The 13,786-nt window shown below is 40.7% G+C and overlaps 1 long non-coding RNA gene across 1 annotated transcript in view; it reads left to right on the forward strand.

Annotated features, from left to right (window-relative positions):
* The first annotated feature begins 9,797 nt into the window (after window positions 1–9,797).
* The window catches only part of LOC108094819, a 41,805-nt gene continuing 37,816 nt past the window's right edge, over window positions 9,798–13,786 (forward strand). Inside the window, exons 1-3 of the long non-coding RNA XR_006245896.1 lie at window positions 9,798–9,874; window positions 9,954–10,387; window positions 10,459–10,633. This is a non-coding gene — a long non-coding RNA (uncharacterized LOC108094819). The remainder of the gene's footprint in view (window positions 9,875–9,953; window positions 10,388–10,458; window positions 10,634–13,786) is intronic.

The following is a 13,786-nucleotide window of genomic DNA, read 5'->3' on the forward strand; positions in this document are numbered from 1 at the left end:
GTGCACCATCTTGTCACAAATAAGGACTTCCTTATTATTCCTCTCCGCGCTTCTAAGGCAGAAAACCGTGATATTTTATGTCGCGGGAATTTCTTTTCCTACCCTAGTCCCAAAGGGCACGCTCTTTCACGTACTCAGCTGATGCACCACGGCCCTCAGCCAGTTCGTCAAGTCTTGGTTCAGACAGTCAATTATTAGATATCCAAGCCTAAAGGGAATGCCTCTAAAAGCGACCGCTGTGTCCCATGAAGTGTGTGAGCCGGTTAGAGGAGCAGCTGAACTGGAAGGTGGCTGGCGCTCGCCCTTTTCCGCCGCCTTCGACACGCTAGGTAAGCCAGCGAATGCCTTAGGGGGTCTCCTCGCCGCCACAGCCTTTGATGTGCAGGCCTTGGGGCACGGGGGGGGGTGCCGCTGCCTCTTTGTAGGCCTCTGATTTTGACCTTTTTGGGGTGTCTGTCGGAGGGGTGAGGATGCTGCTAGCCCGCTTGATGACAGGTGCGGTGTTCTGTAACCCTGTGACTGGCCCTCCGGGCCCCCAGCCAGGCTAACTAACGGCACGGGTCCGATGACACCTTAGTGTCATACGCCAGAGTCAGATTTTTATGGAAAGGGAAGTTGGTAGGTAGTTATGAGGAGAGGGGGTGTGTGAGGATACAATTTATCTTGTCAGTACACCAACTTGGTGTATCCACTGTTTTTCCGGCATTGCTTAGTAGATTGCGCTTATTCGCAACTAACCTTTTAGGAAGGCCGTTCGCTATCCGCAACCTGCGACCCGCCTGGTGGCCTCAGCTAAGCCCCCTCTTGAACATCTCACTCACTATTTCAGTGTTTGCTTTCATTTTAAAAGTTTAAGCAAAATACATATTATTACATGTTAACTCGAAATTGTATTCAATTAAAATTTTAATTTTCTTAATATTTTTTGAAAATATAAAAAACTTAAACATAACTTAAGACAGGTTCTCACCTTGTGGGGAAAAAATCGATTTTTTTTTGGCTTTTCGAATAATATATGTTCCGAAAATGTTCTCGAAAAATTTCAGATCAAAAGTTGAAATTACAAGAGTTACAGGCCTTTATATGGAGCACATGTCGAGCACCGGCCATTTAAAGCGGAAACTTTAAACGCGTTTATCTCAGAACCACGTTTTCGGAATTTGCGGAAGTGAATAAATCATCAAATTTTTTTTTTCAATGTTCCTAATTGTTTCTTTTAACAAATGAACTAGGATTATCCAAAAATATTGAAAACTTTTTATTTTAGAAAATAATTAGTGAGAATACAATGCGAAAATCGTAATTTTTTTCAAAAGCTAATAACTTTTGCAATTAAAAATTTTTTTTCTGATCCTACCTAGTTTATTTAATGCACAGTACTGTACACTTTAAGAATCTTTTCGTTTTTGTGTTTGGGCTGAACAACATTGAAACTATTTTTTTTTAAATTTTTTTCTTTTAATTTTTCATATATTCGACTATTGTTCGTATGGAAGCTATATGATATAGTTGTCCGATTTTGATGAAATTTAATATGCAATTCAAGAGCAGTTAGAAAACTCTATATTCTTTATATGATTGTCTGATGAAAAACAACGATGTTATAATTTTATTTCCAGTATTTCTATATAGATTTTTCGATCTTTTCTATGGCCGCTATATGATATAGTTGTGCGATTTTTATTAAATTTTTTTTTCGGTTCAAGGGTAGTTAAAAAAGTCATTGTTGTAAAAATCATGCTTGTGGAATAAAAAACAACGACGTTATAATTTTTTTTTCATTACTTATATAGGTATATAAATTTCGATCTTTCCTATGGCAGCTATATGATATAGTTATGCGATTTCGATAAAATTAAATCCAAAATTCAATAGTAGTTAAAAAACGCCGTGTGGAAGAACTTGATTTCTTCGACCTGATCAAAAACAACGGCGTTAGAATTTTGTATTTCAATCTCTTGTATGGGCGCTATCCTATATAGTCGCCCGATCCGGCCCATTCCGACTTCTATACGGCGTGCAATAACTACACACCTTTTGGGAAAGATTCAGCAAGATAGCTTTAAAACTGAGAGAAACGGACAGGAGGACAGACGGAAAGACAAACAGACGTATTTCGATTCAGATCGTGATGCTGATCAAGAATATATATACTTTATGGGGTCTGAGGTGTCTCCTTCACTGCGTTGCAAACTTCTGACTGAAATTATATGTAATACCCTTTTGCTCTGCAAGGGTATAATTAAGAACAAAATTAATGTCTTATACTTGGTGTTATAGGATATGGGTTGATTACTAGCATTTTAAGTGGGCGGGCATATATTGAAGGGAAGTATGATTATTGAGTACAATTTTACAATTATTGAACGCGTTTTATGTAACCTGGGCAAAAAATAAATGTTGATTTGATCAGCACTTTTAATTGTTTTATTGCATTTTTTGAATTTTTATCCCTCAAATAAATATCTGTTAAACCAGCAACAGTGCTGTAAAGCTGTTGCATTTTTCGATATGTGCGCTTATTTTGCTTTGTAACTAGGTCACAATGAGTTTGGACTATAACGTCTTAAGCAAACAAAACGATATAGCAAAAACCCGTTTTAATATAATATGGGTCTGAAAAAAATATATAGTTCTCTTTAGTAATGCCTTAAAAACATAATAAGCCTATTTAAAAACAAATATGAAAATTTTCAAAACAGCGAAGTTGCGATTGAAAAACTTTAAAACAAACTAACCTTGAAAAATTAGAAGCGTTTTTCTAAATATTAAATTCCGAAAATTTGGGTGGCTAATTAATATTTTTATTTTGGCAAAACGACAACGAAAAAAGAATACGTGCGCTCGATAAGACTCAATTTCGACGAATGCTCTATTCTCCACAATCATACTTAAGCCTAGCTTACCGAAGGTTGGCGAAGACGGAGCGAACTCGCAGAGAGCGAACAAAAGCTTTATTGCGCTCCCGCCTTCGCCCTAAACTAACTTACAGTAAACTTCAAATTCAACGATACTTATTCTAACAATTCAAAAATAAAAAAAACGAAAAACTGGCTTCAGCCAACACCGGCCCCGTTGAAGGCCCGTCCGGCTTCAACATATTGGAAGTGGCGCCAATTTATGGATGGCCCGCTTAAAAATCCCTCCCCCGCTGGTCCTCACTTCGACGACCCTGACCATGCCGTCCTCTCCTGCGTGAGTGGCGATGATCCTCCCTATCAGCCATTGTTGAGGCGGCAGGTTGTCCTCGGCGACGACGACCAGTTGTCCTTCCTGGATGTTGGGCTGCTCCTGGTGCCACTTGCCCCGAATTTGCAGGCCCAGCACATAATCCAGGGACCATCGCCGCCAGAACATTTGCCTGGCTGACGAGACAAGTTGCCATCGCCGCAAGCAACTGAGACCCGCCTGGTCCGGGGTCCGGAGTGCTGGGATGGGGAATAGCGGCCCGCCTGTCAGCAGGTGCCCTGGTGTTAGCGCTTCTCCGTCGCTGGGATCGTTGGATAGCGCGCCTAGCGGCCGGGAGTTCATCGCCGCCTCGATCCCGACGAGCACCGTCTCCAGCTCTTCTGCGGTTAGGAGCGCGCTGCCCACCGCTCGTAGGAGTAGGTGCTTTGCAGTTTTCACACCTGCCTCCCAAAGCCCGCCCATGTGCGGAGCCCGAGGCGGTGTGAATGCAAACTCGCATCCGCTTCTTGACGCGAATTCTCGAATGGCGTCTGCCTCCTTCTCTATGCGCTCCCGAAGGCCCTGGAAGTGGCGACTCGCTCCGACGAAGTTCGTCGCGTTGTCGCAGTGGACTGTGCGAGGGCATCCTCGGCGCCCAACGAACCTTTGGAAAGCCAATAAGAAGGAGTTAGTGGTTAAGTCTGACACAATTTCTAAATGAACCGCTTTGGACGCAAAACACACAAAAAGCGCTATGTAGGACTTATACGGAGGCCTTCCACGAATTTTCAATGTCGTATAGACGGGGCCACAAAAATCAACGCCACAGATACTAAATGGGCGGAGAGCACGGAGACGATCTGCGGGTAAATTTCCCATAATTTGCGTCATTAGTCGAGGCTTGCATTTAAAGCAGCGAATACATGATCGAACTATTTGACTGCAGACCTCCTGAGCGTTTACGATCCAAATACGCTGTCGAAGGAGACTCACAAGTGCTCGTGGCCCGACATGAAAATTGGTTAGATGCAAATGCCGGACATAGCTCTGCACAAATTGGGAGCATTTTGTCAACAGCAGGGGAAACTTGGCATCGTACGTTATAGGAGCATTTGCTAATCGCCCCCCAACTCGCAACAACGAAAAATTACACCAAGTGCCTGAGTCTTCATGAATGAATGGGTTCAATCGTTGAAGACTTGGGCCAACTCTGGAGTTCTTCCGAACTTTTTCAAGAACTTCGTGATACTCGTGTTTCTGGATGGTCTCGACAATTTTTAAGAAGGCTTCGTTGTACTCATTCGGAGACAGAGTTTTTTCAAAAACTATACTCTTGTCTCTGCATTTCCTTATAAAGCGGAACATGTAACCGAACACTCTAAGCAGCTTGAGGTGTGACGAAAATCCCTCGATGACATCCACCAGTTCCGACTTCCTTACCGTGGCGGCCATCGTTACCACAGTCTTCCTTGATTCTTCAATTAGGACCTTTTCATCAAGAACGAAATGTGAATTTTTGGGCCAGGTCTCTTCTCCATTCTTCAAAAAGGATGGTCCAGTAAACCAGATTGAATCGCTAATTTCCTCTATGTCACAACCTCTTGATACAATATCTGCTGGGTTCTGGTTAGTTGGGACATGCCGCCACGTAGCTTCTCCTGACCACTCCTGAATCTCCGCTACCCTATTCGAGACGAATATCGACAAAGAAGACGGATGGGATCGAATCCAATGCAACGTAACTTCCGAGTCTGACCAATAGACTATCCGTTCGATAGGGACCTTTAATAGGGGTTTGATTCTGTGACAGAGATCTGCGAGAAGGTGAGCGGCACATAACTCAAGCCTTGGGAGCGTTTTAGTCTTGAGCGGCGCTACTTTAGATTTTGAAGTCAGTAATGACAGTTTAATACCTTCTGCAGTTTTGCTACGAATATAGACGCAAGCTCCATAAGCTCTCATGGATGCGTCGGCAAAGGCATGCAATTGAACCGGTGACATCGGATCGGTGTGCACATACCGCGGAATTGTTATCTCTTCCAAACGAGACAATGTATTTTTCAACTTATTCCACGCAGTTTCCAAATGCACAGGAATCGACTCATCCCAATCCAACTTGTTCAGCCAGAGTTCCTGCAATAGGATTTTTCCTCTGATTACGATAGGACTAAGCAAGCCGAGGGGGTCGAACAGCTTCGATGTCACCGATAGTATGTTCCGCTTTGTCGCTCTGAGACCCATGACGGAATTGTCAATTTCAAACTTGAAAGAATCTTCGTTAGGCAACCACGATATGCCTAACGCCTTCGTCGACTCTGAATCCGAGATTGGTATGGATTTAACTGTGCTCTCAGATGCGGTGACCTCAGGTGAGTTCGAAAACCACTTTGTCAATTCAAACCCGGCGGTTTGAAGAACCTGAGACACTTCAGACCTAATAGATCTGAGCTCCTCGACGCATGCAGCACCAGTTAGCATATCATCGACGTAAAAGTCGGATCCAATCACTTCAGCAGCTCTAGGGAATGAAAGTTTGGCAGATTCACTCAACCTTTTTAAACACCGAATCGCTAGATATGGAGCTGGACCAGTTCCATATGTTACGGTGTTGAGCTGGTATAATCTCAAGGATTCTGAGGGGTCTCTTCTCCACACTATGAGTTGAAATGGCCTATCCGCTTCATTTACCATTACTTGGCGATACATTTTTTTAACATCGGCTGTCAGAGCAAACCTGTGCAGCCGGAAGCGGAGCAGTGTGGAGTATAACTCATCTTGGATAGTTGGGCCTACCATCAAGATATCATTTAGGGACACCTGAGATGACGTTTTGCAAGAGGCGTCAAACACGACACGCAACTTAGTAGACGTACTCTGGGGCCTAAGGACACACTGATGCGGAATAACATAATGTGGAGTCAAAGGAACTCTATTGTCTGTAGGAGACATATGACCTAACGCGAGGTATTCTTCCATGAATTCGAGATACATTTTCTTTAATTCAGGATCTCGCGACAACCTTCTTTCGAGCGACAGAAATCTCCTTTTTGCAACCTCGAATGAGTTGCCCAATCCAGTGGGATCAGATTTAAACGGCAATCTAACTTCAAACCGACCTGATGGCAAAACCTGAGTGGTCTTTCTATAGTGTTCTTCACACAACTTATGCTCAGGTGATAGAATTTTCTTTATAGATGGCATTTCTTCCAGTGACCAAAACTTTTGTAGTGTGCTATCAATCGATACTAATAGCTCTTCACTACAACTGAAACTATTCACAACATCTCTTGGGGCAGACGCCTTGTATCTGCCTGAAACAACCCATCCAAGTAGGGTCTTTTGAAGAGTTGGATAGTCAGGACCTTGCTTAATTTGACCAACAGCTAAAAGCTCGAAAAATGATTCTGCTCCTATCAACATATCTATTCTTTGTGGCTTGTAGAAATAGGGGTCTGCTAATGGTACGTTCTTTGGAATTTTCCAGTCACTGATATTCACAGACTGGTCCGGATGATATCCGGATATCGATTTCAAAATCCAAAAATCGAACGAAAATTCACTACCATTTATTCGCGACTTCACCACTGTGTGTACCTTTTTCTTAACTTGAGAATTGGATTCGCCAATACCAAGTAAGTTGATACACGATTCCTCTTTACGGATCTGTAAGCGGCGAGCAAGGTCTTCTGTAACGAAATTGGCTTGAGACCCAGAGTCAAGAAGGGCTCGAGCCAAAATGTATTCACCGCTTTTCGTGCGGACACTTACGATCGACGTGGCCAAAATCACCCTGTCCAATGATGTCGCATGCATAACATGTGACGTGGAAGGCTGATCCTGACTTTTAGAGGGAGACAGACTCTCTTGGGGTGGTGGCAACGCCAAACTATTCTCGGAGACGGTATACCTGTGCAGTAAAACGTGATGCGAGCGACCACAAACTCGACATTTACTACTCTTGCATTTGGAAACCGTATGACCCTTTCGCAGACAATTTATGCACAAAGACGCAGATTTAACAAAATCGAACCTTTGCATTACTGACAGCCGACCAAACGGACTGCAGTTCGCTAGGACATGGTCTCCAGCATTGCAATAGCTACAACTTTGCACGGACTTAGTGTTGGTCGAAGAACACGAAAACGAGCTTCGATTATGTTTGCTCGGAATTAATTTATCTTGCTTTGGTTTTGATGTTTCCTCAGCAGATAAATGCTGATATCGGCGATTCAACATCTTCTCACAATCGGACCAAAGCGGCAAAGTTTCATAATCGAGCTGTTCTTCCCATTTTTGTTTAGTCACTGGGTCTACTCTGTTCAAGACGAGATAAATCAACATTGCATTGGATATTTTTGTATCATCTCCTATCGATAACAACGATCCATAAATTGATGAAACGGTATCGATAAGGCGTCTTAAGGAAGACGCTGATTGGTGCGTAATTTTTGGAAGAGTGAACAATGTTGAGATATTATTCATAAAAATCAAGCATTCGTTATCGTAGACTTTTTTAAGGCTGGCCATAGCCTTCTCATAATTGCTCGCGGTGACTTGATAAGCCTTAATAGTCCCTAAGGCTTCACCGGAGAGACACGAAATTAGGTGGTTAAATTTCTCGATAACTGGAATGCTGTCGTCTTGATGAACGAGAGTTTCAAAAAGGCTGATGAAATTTTTAAACTCCGAATATTTGCCGCTGAACTTTGGCAAGGCCAAATTCGGAAGTCGAGCTCGAGTTGGGGCTACAGAAGCTGATCCGGAAATTTTTGGATCGCTTGCTGTCTTCAAGGCCGACAAAAGCGACATTAATTTTGCCTTGGTAACAATTGATAGCTCCTCCAACTCATCTCTAAATTCATCGCCATCATCTATATCTTCTATCTCTTCTTGCAATAGATTTGCCTTATTAATTGCAGCGTTTAACGTATCTAATCTACATTTTAATTCTTCTTCTTTAATCGCGATCGCGCCAGAATCGAGTCGATCACTTAATCGGCGAATGCTTTTTACTCGATTTTGTAACTTGGCTTTCAAGTCTTCAAGCAGGTTACTTTTTGGCTTTTCTTGGCTCATTTTTGAATTAAATTATCAAAAACCAAATTTATTAAAGTAAATTATTAAAGGACCAAGTGTGAAAAATTTAAATGAAATTAATTTTCGAATTAAACCACAAAAAAATAATAATTTATAAAATATTAAATTTGTTCGAAAAAAAATTATTAAATAATTATTATTATTAAATAATTATTTAGAGGCGAGAAACAACGAAAATAATTTTTAAATTGAATATCGAGGCACGAAGTATCAAAATTAATAGTGGGTGCCAACGACGGCGAAAAACAATATACCCAACCGAATGCGGGGTAGCGCGTCACTTGACGGTCCGTTAACCTGTAGCGCGCCCAAATGACAAGAACCCAACAACAACAACAACGCTGCTAGCGGCGACCAAGCGAAAGCGAAAAAAGTTTACCGCTGCAGCTGCTTGTATATAAGGGCTTATTTATTTGTGTATAACGGCTCAGATTAACTTCCCAACTATTAACTTGCGAGGTTTTAACGATAATTAAAAACAAGGGGGGCGACAGTGATTGCAATAATTTAACACAATTTAACAAAAGTTGCATCCAAAGGCGGTTCAAATAGTATACAGAAATTTAGCACTTGTAAATATATTAGGTATTTATATATATATATAATGGCTTTAATATTTTGCTACTTTTTGATATTATTTAAATTGTTTAAATTTTAATTTGCATGCAATCTAGCTCTACTATTTTGTACATATGTGCCAAGAATTGAAAGCGAGGTGCAATTTTTCAGCACTAGACAATTAACGAATATTTCTAGTTTTTTGTCAAAAAACTCAGCTTTCAATTTTTTGCACAAATACCTTCGGTTCTTCGTTTGGATCTTTCAATCCAGCTGCCACTTTCCTTTTGCAACTTGAACAATCGCAGGGCATCCCTCGTCGGTGGCAGAAACGTCGAATTAGGGTATTTAATTTCGCGACCGGCACGATTAATTAATAGCTGCTATTGTTTTTTAATAATTTTAACAAAAAACACCACACGTCGCGGGCAACTTGTAATTCACAAGAGTTTTGGATTTTTGTGCAACTTTTATAGCAAAAAAACCACAAGAAAAAAAATCACTTGCAATTGTTTGTTATTTGTGTCACTGTCACTTTAAAAAAATTGTTGCCTTTTATTTAATTAATTAGTCCACCCGGGGGCGCCATGAAAAATTAGAAGCGTTTTTCTAAATATTAAATTCCGAAAATTTGGGTGGCTAATTAATATTTTTATTTTGGCAAAACGACAACGAAAAAAAGAATACGTGCGCTCGATAAGACTCAATTTCGACGAATGCTCTATTCTCCACAATCATACTTAAGCCTAGCTTACCGAAGGTTGGCGAAGACGGAGCGAACTCGCAGAGAGCGAACAAAAGCTTTATTGCGCTCCCGCCTTCGCCCTAAACTAACTTACAGTAAACTTCAAATTCAACGATACTTATTCTAACAATTCAAAAATAAAAAAAGAAAACGAAAAACTGGCTTCAGCCAACAAACCTCATTTTGGGGCTTCTCGACTAATTTTTTGGCTTCAAATCGATCTTAGTATGCGTCCCCAAATTTTGCCAATCCCAGTTTTTTTTGTTTAATATTTTTATGTCAACCCGTTTTTGTTGCGGCAAATAGGTAGAATCCTTTTTATTCTGTTTAAGCCATAACTACTAAGTTTTGTTTGTCTTTGATTATTACCAATTATAATTTTTAGGAATTGGACGAACAGCAACCATTCAACAACTCATTGGAAAATAAAACTGCTGAAGAAACCAGTTTTACCAAAAATTCTGACTTCATAAGACAAGACACAGGTGCTGGAAATGATGACTCAATGCATAATACAAACACTCTGGAAATTGAATCTTTGCGTCACTATCTTTTATCCATTATATATATGCCGAACTCCTTGAGGATGATTTGCTTGACTAATCTTTTTTGTTGGATGGCGCATGTCTGCTACTCGCTGTATTTTACGGATTTTGTGGGAGAAGCTGTATTCAAAGGGGATCCACAGGCAACCTTAGGATCTGAGCCTCAGCTTCGTTATGAAGAGGGCGTCCGATTTGGATGTTGGGGCATGGCAATGTACTCTTTATCGTGTTCTTTTTATTCACTTATCATTGAAAAACTTATTCAACGCTTTAGGTAAGTGTTTCACTTATATAATTACACCTTTTGGCATTAAATCTGTTTAAATGCTGTTTATATATTTTTAGGGCTAAATCTGTGTACGTTGGAGGACTTTTTTTCTATTGTATAGGAATGTCCTTAATGGCAATCACGCGAGCAAAGTTGAGTGTTTTAGTATTTAGTTGGACTGCGGGTATTATGTACTCTACACTTTTTACTATGCCTTATCTTCTTGTTGCTCACTATCATAATGTTTCTACAGTAAGTAAAAAAAAAAACTCTTTATTTTTAAATATTTTATTACAACGTGCCTTGTATGTATATAATATTATATTATATTTACTTAAATTTAATTTTTGTTTGCATCGCGTCCAGAATAACAGGATCATTTTTATATTGTGTTACTTAAAAAGTTATGGGAATTTTCCCTAGAATTTCCCCAAAAATGCTTTTTGAAGTGAAAACTTCTTTAGCGGCGCTGAGCAGGGTAAAAACATTCAAACTCGCGTCAGGGTCCCGTTATGCTGATCGAAAAAGCGTAAGATCGAGGGAAAGGGAGAGGAACTAGTATCTCCCACTCTTTCTACCGTGCCTGAGTCATGGTACAATTATACAAGGTAGTCTCGTCGGCTGCAAAATCGCTCGGGTTTTTTCCCCCTATGGTTCAGTGCGCTCGGGATTTCGAAGTGAGAGGTTGTCCACGGACGATTTTTTCTCAAAACGTTAACCCTTGTGTGCTTGTGAAAAATACTTGTTGCAATTATTGCACATACAAGGCGTAACATGTAATATTGCAGAAAAATATTTTGAAATGTGAACAATATGGGAGCGAGTCCTGAAGGGCAGCTTTGTGTAAAAACCAAAAATTTCGGAAAAATTAATACTCATGGTCATATAACAGTCTTTTTTAGACCCCGTGCACAGCATAAGGGTAAAACGACATCATCTTCTTCTGTTTCTTTCGCACTTACGGGAAAACACCCTCTCACTCGCACTCATTGTAGTGCCCAATAGGGGGAAAAAAAAAGCCGACGAGACTACCTTGTACTTACACTTAAATAGGTTCGAATCAAAACTGTTTGTTTCTTACTTCAGTTATCATAAACCAATTGTATCAGTTGTTAAAATTTGCGATGATGATTCTGATAATAACGATGGTGTAAAAGTCGTCGAAATTATGGATGGAAGTTGATTTTTCTGAGAGATAAAATTTAATGTAATATATAAATAACGATATAATATTATAAATAACAACATATGAATTGCCATATTTGTGTACGATAGCGCAATAAATAAACTTTTTATTCTACCTCTCTCTCCTCTGCGTCCAACGAAGCGCTTTAAACATAAAACAAAAGTATTAGTGGAGAGGTCTGATACAAGTTCAACATGCACTGCTTTGGTTGCAAAGCAGATAAATACGGCCATATACGTTTTGTATGGAACTTTTCCACGTATCCGGTAGGAGGTTAAAAATGGACCACACAGATCTACTCCTGTGATAGCGAATGCCTTGCTTAGAGTAAGCCTTTCAGCTGGCAAGGATCCCATAATTTGTTGCATTAGTCTGGGCTTGTAATGGCAAAAATGGACACATTTCCTGACTACCTTGGCGGCGATGCGACGAACGTTTACAATCCATATTTGAAGCCTTAAAATTCCAATCAGCGCTTTGGGACCCGCATGCATATTGACCTTGTGAAGATGTTTCACGTACTTATAGGTCAAAGGGTGATCTGTAGGAAGAAGCAATGGGAATTTTGCATCGACAGGAATCGGAGCGTTTGCTAAACGGCCACCGACTCTGATCACTGTGACAGTTCGATGTCCAATGTCAGCTTCAGCTACAAACGGAGTCCATTTTTGAAGATGTTGACTGTGACGATTTCCCTTTTTTAGGTCAACTAATTCCTTCGCAAAACTTTGGCTTTGAATGGTGGAGATGATATATACCTACAAACGCCCTTTGAATTTCGCTAGCTTCTAGCTTGATAGGTTGTGAGCCAAGAAGCTGTCTACTGGCAGGAACGCCATTAAAAACTCGAAATATGAACGCTACAATTCGGAAAATTCGAAGATATGATGAGGTTCTGCTGATAAGTTGATTCATGATGGTTCCCTCGGTGCCACTATCGCTACATTTAAAGGTTGATGCTTTTCGCAATTCTAGTGCGGTATCTGAGCTGGATGTTCGTTTTTCTTTTGGCCATGAGAATTTATCAAATCGAAGAAATGTTGGCCCTGTGAACCAGATTGTGTTTGGAAGATCTGCTGGTGTGCATCCTCGGGATACGATATCCGCTGGATTCTCCTTACCCGGAACATGTCTCCATTTAACGTTCGCAGACTTCGTTTGAATTGTTGACACTCGATTGGCTACAAAACACTTAAGCTGGGATGTGTGCATTGTAATCCACTGCAAGACAATTGTCGAATCTGACCAAAATGTGACATCCTTGGAAATGTTTTCAAACTTGTGTTTGATTTTATCCCAAGTTTCACACAGCAGCAAAGCTGCGCACAATTCTAATCTCGGGAGACAGATAGTCTAAAGAGGTGCCACCTTTGATTTTGCGATAACTAAATGTGATTCCGCTTGTCCTCCTTGAGATGATCGAAGATAATTGCAGCACCCGTACGCAAGCTCTGAGGCATCTGCAAACCCGTGTATTTCGCACTCCATATTGCGAGAAGAATTGACAAATCTTACGAACATTTTGTACCGAATAATGATTGGACTTAGAAGTCCAAGGAGGTCGTATAAACTTGCAATAATGGAAATAATTTGCCTCTTGGTGGTAGCTTCGGATTTCGGTAGATCAAATCGGAAGCAAAATATATCCATTTGCGGCTTCCATGACATTCCCAAAGCCTTTGTCACTTCTTTGTCTTCCATCTTGAACTGGTATTCTCCTACACATTTGCCCTCGCCGCTAAAATTCCACTTGGACAGCTTTAAACCTGCTCGTGAGAGAATCTCTTCGGTCTGAAGCATTTTAATTCGCAAATCCTCTAAGCTGTCTGCTCCTGTCAGAAGGTCATCTACGAACATGTCGTTCTGTATAGTAATCGATCCAATTGGGAATTCCTTTTCGTATCTTTTGGCAATGAAATTAAGACTCTGTATAGCCAAAAACGGAGCACTAGCAAGGCCGTAAGTCACCGTATTCAAACGAAACAATTGTAGAGGCTGATGAGTACTATCTCTCCAGAAAATGAGCTGGAAATTACGGTCTTCAGGGTCGACCAAGAATTGCCGATACATTTTGGTTACGTCAGCTGTGAATACGAATTTGTGCAATCTGAAAGCCAATAACGTTATAATCAAATTTTGTTGGATCGTTGGTCCAACCATTAGGATGTCGTTTAGAGAAAAATTTGATGTTGTTTTGGCTGAGGCGTCAAAAACCACAC

This window comes from Drosophila ficusphila, unplaced genomic scaffold, assembly GCF_018152265.1.
Source record: "Drosophila ficusphila isolate 14025-0441.05 unplaced genomic scaffold, ASM1815226v1 contig_128, whole genome shotgun sequence".
NCBI lineage: Eukaryota > Metazoa > Arthropoda > Insecta > Diptera > Drosophilidae > Drosophila > Drosophila ficusphila.